Source organism: Haliotis asinina, chromosome 16 (genome assembly GCF_037392515.1).
Source record: "Haliotis asinina isolate JCU_RB_2024 chromosome 16, JCU_Hal_asi_v2, whole genome shotgun sequence".
In the NCBI taxonomy this organism is placed as follows: domain Eukaryota; kingdom Metazoa; phylum Mollusca; class Gastropoda; order Lepetellida; family Haliotidae; genus Haliotis; species Haliotis asinina.
The window spans coordinates 32404289-32415468 of record NC_090295.1 but is presented as its reverse complement, the minus strand read 5'-3'; positions in this window follow the sequence as shown (position 1 = coordinate 32415468).

Here is an 11180-nt window from a genome sequence, read left to right as displayed (position 1 = left end):
GCTGCGTTTGACCAGTTTCAAAGAGGCTTTTTGTTACAATAAGGAAGTTGTCAGTCGATAAAACATTAATAAATAATACCATATTATGGACAACATGCTGGTTTTCTTCCAAGCAATTATACTACCTGTTGTTGGGTGTTCCTATGCAGAGGCTAGTGTTTCACCCAGTATTATGAAAGGGCAAAGTAGACTCATAGACAAAAAGGCACTTTAAGATTCAAAGGGCATTCAGCAATCACAAAAGGCACAACAAATAATCGTATTCAGTTTGGCATACTTTGATACAAGTTCATAACATTCATTTATATTCTCATCTTGTTTGCCAAGAACTTGGCCTTACATTTCCTCAAGCCAATGTCATAATCTTTTCCTATTGTCTTTCATGCCTTCAGGCCATTAAAATTCACACTCTTAACAGAAAGTATTGAATTGTATAATGATTTGCGTACTGGCCAATGCGACATGATCTTTTTTTGGATTACCCGGCCATGGTGGTACTTTTGGGAGCACTATGGCCGATCGATTTAGCCGCAAAGCAGCGCTCAATAAATCTGTGACACCACTTCTTATTCCATACTCTGATTATAAGGCTGTCATTAGATCTTATATCAGTGATCTAATGCAAAAGAAATGACACCCAAGTAGGTTTCAATAAATGACATGAAATAAAACCCTTTATCGGTTACACCTCATTGTGTTCTCAGTCCAGATATCATCATACGGCGATCTGCCTTCAGTTGTTCGAGGTGTATAGCCCTTATTTTATACTGGTTTGTCCTAATAGCGCCATTAGTTTTAACTTTCCACACTACTTTTATAGTAAGTGTGATATTCTAGTTGTTTAATTTTACTTTGACATCAAGTTTTTAGATTATACCCATCATCCATTTCTATATGAAATATGTTCTTGTAACGAAATATTGCCAATGCGACGTTAAGTAATGACTCACTCGCTAACTCATCATACGACGATGTCCTATTGGCCACACAACATATACTCATGAATACCGAATGTCGACGGATATTTTAAGTTGATTACCTTGTTTTCATCACTACATGGCTATAATATTGCCGGTGTGATGTAAACTTTTAGCTGACTCACTCACTCAAAAGAAGTCACAACGTTCATGTAGGCCATAAGTAGCTTGGTGCGGTTAAACACTGTTCCTGTGGTCTGTCATGCAAAATGACGTTCTCAACCTCAGATGTAGAAAGGATGACAGTGGCTTGGATTCTAAGGAGCTTCATAATGTTCGGAGAGAGGTTTCCATGCTGGGGCTTGACGCCTGTCAGAGCCTGCAGGATGGTGCATGGTGAACTAGTGAATTTGTTGTCCATTACCTCAGCAAAGAGTTCCTTGACCTCATTCCACTAAAGCTATCTGATCAGTAACAATGTCAAATTGCTCTGCCCGTTTTGAAGAAACAAATTTCCTCATGCTTGTTTTCGTTTGCTACATTTGCTTCATCAATATCAAAGCTGTTATATTTTAAGTCGGTTTTAATGAATACGTCATCATCACAATGGAATGTCAGGAATGAAGGGTCCCCAGCCTTCTTCAGATCCAGTAAAGACAGACTTGTCAGGAGACCCCTCAAGATTCTCTATCAGCTTATCTAAGAACAGAATCGTGAGACATTTGTTCTCCTGCTATCATCTTTCTGCAGGTTTTGCAGCACTTAAAGTTGAAGCACACGGGATAACTATAGCAACGTTTGTCCTTCATCAATTTCAAAGATGCCAAACAACGTCTCATCTGAGGTTCAACAATACTTAACTCTAGGTCGCTTGGTCATCTTGGCCAATCCAGACAGGAGTGAACAGACGTCACACAGAAGCAAGATGAAAAGACACTTCTGGCAGACATCAGCTGTTTGCAAAGACAATCAGCAGTCACGTTCTGTGACTAACGCTCCTGGCATTCCCCATACCAACTGAATGCTCAAGGTCAATAGGGGAAGCTTTTCCTGACTCACTTATGAGTATGGACAGGCTTTTTGATTGTCACTGTAACTATATCTGTGTCATCGTTGTGGTCAATGTCTGCTCTTGCCTCTTACAGTATTCTAATGATAGATCAACGAACTCGATTTCGGTCATCAATTTATTAGCTGAAATAACAGCCACACTATGATTTACACAACGATCAAAGCAGGATTGTCTCTCTTACGTTGCGCGACTACCTACGCCTTTCTTTATGCTTGTCATTACAGCTGGACCATCCCTTTTAAAACAGTCCAGTCTCGTGTAAATAATCCTTGACATTCTCCACAGTAGTGTTTGCGGTTTTATTACGAATTTCAGCATCCTGGAGAAATGCACGATTTGACTCTCCATTTTCCAGATAACGGCCCAGGAATGCAAAATGGTTTTGCTCATCTTTTTTATCACTTGCTCTTCTACTAATTCAGCCTGGCATTCAAGAAACACAAGTCTTCAAAATAACCAAAATCATGTTGTATGTGGTACTTTGTGCTTGATCACAATGAACAAAACTTTCCGTCTGATGACGTTTCTTGCTCGAAATTATTTTGAAATACGCTATGAATGGACTTAGCTTCATCCTTCTCAAATTGTACTGCTTCCTTGAGCTTCTGAGAGTTCTCGTGCAGAGTAATTTGGTCCAGTCTGATATCCCACTTACGTCCAAACATTCCACTAAGTGCAAAGAGAACAAAACATTATTCAGCTCAGTTCACTCTCCTGGTTTGCATCCTCAACGCATTTTAGCCAGGGACGATCTTCTTTCCACTTGCTACTGAAGACCAACTCGCGACGTACTTGTTTCTTCTTCTGAGTTGAAGATCACTTTCTCGTGGTGGGTGCTGGGTAAAGCTAAAAGCTCTTCCAACATCCTATGTGGACCCGGGGGCGTATTTGGTCACAGCACCCCATTGTTGGTTTTTAGGACGATTTTTTAGGACAACCTATTTACCAATGGTTACGCAACTGTGTCGGTGGAGGAGGGAGTTTGGTGGTTCAGGCACTAGGAGTGGAGTATAACACCACTGTATCCCTGGTGTCGGCATCCGATGCATATTGACATCGTCCTAGTAGACACCCCGTGGTGAGTAGGAAGCAGGGGTGCTGGATATGTTACCTGTCACCATGTTACAACAACTATCTGGTGCCATGTGGAAATGAAAAGAAGATGCGTTATGCAACCTTTGACGAACCTTCAAAATTATTTCTCCCTATGATGACTCCTGGTCTCGCTTCCTGATAGTCGAAGCTGTTGACTTACTTCCGATAAAATTAAACCCATTTGCCATTTCCAAGGCCGTATCCGAGATTTGTGGTGAAGTTAAGAACGTCCCCCGTCTCCGTAATGGTTCGCTTCTGGTTGAATGTGCTCGAGACAGCAATCTATTAATCTGTTATCTATCAAGACATTTGCCAGTGTTAAGGTTACTGTGTGACACGGTGTCCACGACCCTTGAGATGTGGAATTGATCTTCAGCAACCCATGACACCTCTTGTATTAGGCGATTAACGGTGGAGGATCGGGTGGTCAGGCTTGCTGGCTTGGTCACTGAAACCATACCTCAATCCATTAAAGCAGGCTACATTGCTATCGGAGTGAACGTATATGTCCCCAGTCCACTCCGGTTGGATAAGTGCCAGACTTTCGGCCATGGGTCAAACTCTTGTCGTGGTTCTGTGATATGTCATCGATCGAAATTGAAATCCACTTGAGAGATGCTAGTTTTATTTCTTAATGCTGTGATATTCTGTTTGGTTTACTGTCCTTCGCTCACAGGATTTTATAATCTACATGTATTTATTGTGACTTTACATGTTGGTTTCGTCACGATATGGCTGAAATATTGCCGGTGTGACTGGAAATTCTAAGTCACTCATTCTGAGTTGGCTTCATCAGGAAGCTCCCGCCCTATTAAAATCCGGACAGTTTGGAGTTTTAAATGGCAGATAATGATATGATTGAAAAGGGTATGGTGCAAATTGGCAGGGACAAGGCGGAAAATGAAAAGGGCAGGACGCTGAATAAAACGAGCACAGTGCTGCCCTGCCAAATATGCCTCTGATTGTCTATGAGATGGAATCACCGGTGACCATCCATGTAACGTGACCCATGTACGTAATAACCGTGAGTATTGTTTTATGCCCATTTTAGTAATATTCCAGCAAGATTACGGCGAGGCTGACTAGAAATTGGCTTCATGCAGTAATGTATTCAGGGACATAATACCTGTTGTATTGAACGAGGCACAAGAAGAGGCATTTGATGAATCGTCGCTATGTGGTAAGGAGTGAAATGAATCCAGTGGAAAGGGCACATAGAACTTTGAAGTCACCCATGGTGAGAGCGGCATCCAGTGAAACGAACTGGGACAGAGTGTTACCCGAAATCGTGTTGGCTCACAATTCGTGTCCAAACAGAACAACTGGAGAATCACGTTATTTCGCCATGTTTGGTAGATCAAGTGACGTGTGTCGTCTCTACAGTGTTCCTTCTGGAGGGGAAGAAGTGTCTGTGGGAACTGTGTTCTGAGAAACATGTTCAAGCCAAACACGAACGTCAAGAAGATACGTGCGCTAGACAATCGAGAAGCTTTGAAATAAGTGATAACGTTGCAGTTAAAGTTCTAACTGGTCCTAAATCTCGTAAGAAACATTTTCAGACAGGTTTTGTTGTCAGTAAAATCTTTGGTGATTTTTAGTGTAAATTCTAAAACAGCTGATACGCGACGTAAAATATTTTGGTTAGTAAAGATCTTGTAATCTTAAACACTACTGGAGGGGAGGAATGTGAGATGTAAACAGGAGACGGATGGTCGCTTTAATTAGTGTGATACCCGTGCATCACACGTGACGCGATCAGCCAATCAGACGTAAGCGGGTCGTCCCTGCTGCATGTGTGGATCAGTCTCGTCTTGTCTTCTGTCCTATCCAGTCGTCGTGAATAAATGTTTTGTGTGCCGGACGGCGCCTTGATTGTTATCCCTTACAATAAATATATTCGTTATACATGACATGTATTAATTCAGCGTATGAGTATAGAATGAGGGATAAGATTTCTCTTTGTCAAAGAAGCATGAATAAATTCCACACACGGTTCTGACATGGTATAATGCCTGCTCACGTCCTGCTTAATAATCTCAAGAACTTTTACCCAACCCTGCCAAAGTATAGTATTACGTATTTGGCCAAAACCAAACTTCTGATAATACAAAAGCGAAAGTAGTAGGTGAGTTACGTTTTACGACACTTTTAACACTATTCCAGCAATATTATGGCGGGGGACACCAGAAATAGGTTTCACCCATGCGGCAAAATGTCTTCGCCGTGACGAGCTTGAGCCTTAACCACCTTACCTCTCCACCCCAGCCGTGAACTGAGCTGGACAGTGATCGTACACCTATTAATAGTCTTGTTTCATTACTAGTCACGGACTAAAAATGTTAAATTTAAGAGACTTGTATACATTTACAGGTCACATCAGATTAAAATGATACTATTTCATATTTACTAGTTAACATTGACCTCATATCGAGTTAATTTAGTGAAGCCTATTGTGTACTCACGGCCAAGTTCACATGCTCTAAATCAGGGACAGTCCACAATTTGAGGACTATGTTTGCGATAGTCGGATTTGATCATATATGGAAATAGTTGGGCATTGCCCTTACCGTCAGCTTGCGGCGTGCTGGTCAGGTCGAGGTCATGTATTATGCTGAACAATACCTGCTCCTGTTTGATTTAACTGAAGATCAAGGGGATTTTTTACCCTTGATGAGACACGGTGTCCACGACCCTTGAGATGTGGAATTGATCTTAGGCAACCCATGACGCTTCTCGTATTAGGCGAGTGACGGTGGAGGATCGGGTGGTCAGGCTTGATGGCTTGGTCATTGCATCAGAAATACGTAGATAAAGGCGTCAATCACCGGATTTTGTGGTCCAGTCTCATGATATCAGAAAGTTGATGACTGAGGTGTCAAACTAAATAACAATAAATAATTACACATTAACATCACATGCATGTTTTAAATTAATTGTAAATTATTTTCTAATGGTCATATCCTTGGGCTTTCAATCGCCCTTAACACATTAACCTCAGAGGAACAAACAATTACAGCCGACAGCTGAACCACCTCGCTCATGAGTGGGGGGAATCAGCACCAAGAAACGCTAAAATGCCCATGTAAAGGTCTTCAATAACGCATGTTAATAAGACATGATGTCCATTATGTAGAATTGGTCTTCAGCAACACACGCTTGTCGTAAGAGGCGGCTAACGGTAGATCGGGTGGTGGGACTTGCTGACTTAGTTGACACATATATCTCATTGCTTGTTCAACCCCAGTTGCGTAGTACGATGCCCATGCCGTTGATCACTCGATTGTCTGATCCAGACTATTCACAGACCGCCGCCACATAGAGGAATATTGCTGAATGTGGCGTTGCACAAGCAATTGTTGTTGTTGAGTTCGACTGGGCAGCACGTCCTGGCAGAAGTTCCATTCAGTCTGTGTATAAATATGACAAGGTTCGTTTAGTCACAGAACATTCTTTGTTGCAGTCATCGATCATAACCTGTTATTAGGATACTAATGTTACAACTGTCCATTAGGCATATTTCTAGTACTCTTTCATCATTGGTTGTATGCAGTATATTATGTCATACGTATTATCACCCCGTCTATAAGTACCGGTTAAGTACGCCCAGGGTATCTTAGAATGTCCTTGACATTGTCGGCTAATTAATGTCGAGTGTTCAAATGAGGAATGACGTCATAAATTATACGACTCAGTTTTCAAGTGTGGAAGTTTTGGTTGTAATTGTAGGAACACGCAATAGCATGTTCAGTGACTTTATTCCCAGGAAAGCAACTTACAGCAAGTGATGCGTGCAAGGGTTATCGCTGTAGTCGAAGGTGAGAACAAGAGATGTTTCGTGTGATTACATCTGCAAGTGAGCAAGTGTAAAATAAACATGCGGTGCGTATCAAAGAAACCTTTACTGAAATCAATAATTTCGTCTTCTGGGAAGACACTGTTCAGTGTAGATAACGCCGTCTTTGTGTCCTAACAATTCCTTGTATATTGTATACACTCTGAAATGACTTTTCGGAGTCAAAGATGATGTAAATGAGTCTGTGCTGTTAAGTTGCATGGTGGAATTTAGGTGAGTGAATGAATGAGTGAGCAACTATGAGTTTGCTCGTCCTGTGGCAGTGACAAAATAAACAAGCGTGCATCAAGATAAATGTAAGGATGCTTGCTTATAAGTGTGATGTATAGAGAAGTGAGTGAGTTAATAATTATAGTCATATTGGCAGGATCTCACCTATATTGTTCACAATCATACAGATTATACGTGAATAATGGTGAATAAGGTAGTTGGATACAACTCCATTATGAAAAGCCAGCACTGGAAATACGAATGATGGCTGCAAAGTCCCTCAAACTGCAAACAAAATTCTGGAGTGTTTTGGAAGTTGAAAGCGACCGCTCAGCTCTTGTCCAGTTCAGGTCAATAAGTGTGGCGTTTATTGGTACATGTGGCATCTTACTTCCACACTATAACAGCTGAAGAATATGACCTCGTTAGTGCTGTAGGACTCAACAATGTAATTATTATCAAAATGGACATATTTCAATTTTTAACCGTTTCAACCTTAGAAACACACCTCGAAAGTGAATAAGCTTAGTTTTATGTCGCAGTGAGCAATATTCCAGCTTTGTGGCGGCGACCTGTAAATAACCAATATATAACCGGTGATTGATATCTTGAGCATCGATCTAAGCATTTGGGAAATGATGACGTGTGTGTCAACCACGTCAGCGAGCCTGACCTGACCAGTCTCCTCTTACGTCTAGAATGGATTGCTGATTATCAATTGTTACGTCGATGGACATAGATCCTTGGCATTTATTGATGATAACTGCATGTTGGATTTTGTCGAATCTTTTGTCAGAAAATCGTCACAGTGCTGAGAGTGTCTGAACTTTCGTGTTTCCAGAATTAAATTGTGAACTTTTATTTGATTATCAATATTGTCAAATACAGTTAACCAGTTTATACAATAAAATGCTATATGCACTCTTTTGAGAACACCTCATTATAGGTTGACATGATACAAAAGAAACATGACCACTTAAGATCGTGGAACTTGCTGTCTGATGTGTATGGATAGATGTTGCGTCCAGTACATACTTGTGCGTAGGCGTTGTATTAGTTCCCCCGCCGACTTTTACGAGAGTTCATGATCAGCTGAATGATCAAAATTAGTAACCATAAGCAGAATATTCCAGCCATATCGCGGCGGTCTGCATATAATCGAGTCTGGACCAGACAACCAGTTCAAGCATGAGCATAGATCTGCGCAACTGGGAACCGATGACGTGTCAACCAAGTCAGCAAGCCTGACCACCCGATCCCGTGAGTAGCCACTTACGACAAGCACAGGTTGCTGAAGACCTAGTCTACCTCCGATCTTCACTGGTCTACTGAACCACTAATACAGCCTAATAATTTGAAAACAAAATATGTGTAACATGTGTCATATTTGGGATTACACTTTCGTAGTAAAGTGCAAATTCTAGAACTCTTTTGGTTGAGTCCCATCCGGGATTTAACCCCATGGATGCCACAGGGACATATATGTCCTTCCTCTACATACCTCACTTGGAAATCTAATAAAATTCTAAATATACCATGCATATATAAATACTTCACAGTTTTGAATTCTGCGGAAAATTCCCTGTTTCTTGATACCATCCACTATTATCTCAGACCAGGCTAAAGCGCTTAAAATCGCCTTTCAAAATAGGCTTCATCGTAAATGTCGTCATTTTTCAAACTGTACAAAATCGAGATTCACAGCGTTATTTGCAGTATGTTTTGAAATGTGAAAATCGGATAATTACTGGAAGTAATGAATTTCAACAATAGCATATTAATGATCACTGATATCAAGTTTTCATGTAACCAGGAATGATAATTCTGAAACGTCACCGATGTACCCAGAATCGGTTGGGATGTTTTCGAAAATACACTTACACGAACGCCGAAGTGCGCTTTCCGCCATATTGGATACCGTTTACAAAATCACGTTTCGAGAAGGCCGGTATTGAGAAGCAGATTATATCATGTATACTTCATAGTTAGCTACGACAAATGCATCATTGAACTCCCCATGCATCTTAGAATCAAATTACAAATGGTCTTTGTCACCAATACCAACTGTCTAGACAAAACGAAACAATATATACCTTGTATGAAAACGAACGCTGAGCTCGAAAGACAGCGCTTGACTGGAATGTAAACAAAGAAAAATTCCAATTTTACACTGCCTAGCATTTTCGGAAATTTTCCAACATCCAGCCCTCTAATCATTGCTTACAATGGCTCAATACGCTTAGTATATTCAGGGGAAGAGTATCGTGGCAAAAAATAGCAAATTGAAAATAGATACAATGAAATAATTTGGTGATTCATAAGAAACTGTCAAACTTTTAGTGCAGCAAGACGCCATGACTGCCGCAAAATCACGCAGAACGACAACGGTATCTATCGGCATTTCTGGCTTCTTCCGTCATTTACAATGTAAACGATAAGAACATATAACAATACACAGATAGTCAGAATAATTCTGATTACTTACATATCACATTTATGTACAAAAGATCCCTGAAACGAGGAAAACGTCCTCGCAAAATCTTGCGTACCCTTGTCAGCGAAGCCGCCATTTTGAAAGAAATCGGTCATCGGCAGTGATGTCACACGTCAACATTGTTGCACATATTAGGCAATTTCTTTGAGGTGAAGGTCGGTTGAACAGGAGTAAACACAATGCCCATACCATTCCGATTGCACTTTTAGTATTGTGAAGTATATTTTGCGCATCGCTCAGATATTTTTTCATGAAATTGATTTCAGTATCTACATATATCTATTTTCAACACCATATCATGTGTGGATATAGGGTATCCGTTTTTATTCTTTGAAAGCTTTTGATTGTTTGAATAATATTTACATGGGAAATTGACTCAGTAAGTGTATTATACCACATTTTAAGCCTCTACGCAAGTGTTGGAAGATCACACGTAGCCATTTCTGCAACATGTGCTTTAGTTCCCGTCATGAGCAATATTCAATACGTTGGGACAAATATTGCAGTTTCATATGAACAGGTTAATAAACAGCGATTTACTTCCAACTTATAAGTAACACGGATAATATTAATGAAAATGATTTGTACATTTTATCAAATGTAGGGGCACACATACTACTGTTTAAAGGAATTGTCTTTGTTTTTATAGACAAAACTATTATGAATATTAATTGACCAGGTGCGAGTTTGTCAAAACGTTTCATGATTCATTATCATTGTTTTTCGATAATAAAGTCAATTCAAATGCGATTAAAATATATCTGATGGCAGAATGTCTAACTCAAACAATATTTATACGGAAATTGTTAAAAATATATAAATCAGGTCAAGTCTTAATTTGGACAAGCCTTACGTCCATTTTCTAATACTTCTTTACTGAAAAAGCGATCTCTTTGTACCTTTCATTGCATACTTATGAAGGGAATTGATTTCATAATCATGAGAAGAAAAGTCTTTTTCCTAAATGAATACTCAATGAATATTCAGGTGTTGTGAAATTTTCATTTACGCTAAATTGATGCTAGGCAGGTGCGCGTGTTGCTCACAATAAGATATGTAGTAAAACCGTGTAATTGTTGATATATTCAGGACACTATTTCAGTGATAAAACCATTCATTTTATATTTTGGCTAAAAAGTGTTGAATTCTGACACAGAAGCCGAGATCTTTTATACATTGAGTAGAAATTAGGTTAGATATAAACTAATCAGCAACCGGAGTAGTCTTTTTCACAAAATGCACAAAACATGCCGTGACGTCAACTAAAATGTCGCATTATTTTCAGTTATTTCATTACGTTTGAAAATGTGGCTGCTACTCCGTTAATAATGATGCAAAATTAATAAAAATACATATACACAAACAGGAGAATATGGGAATCTAAGAACTAAAATATGTATCGGATAGGGACATCCAAATCGCTATTGCCTGATTTTTGATGTAGTACATTTGCATCTTTTCTTACAAATTGTGAAACTACCAAAAAGTATTCTCTCACACTGGGGAAATTTGTATTGGAATAGTTTGGTTCACTGTGAA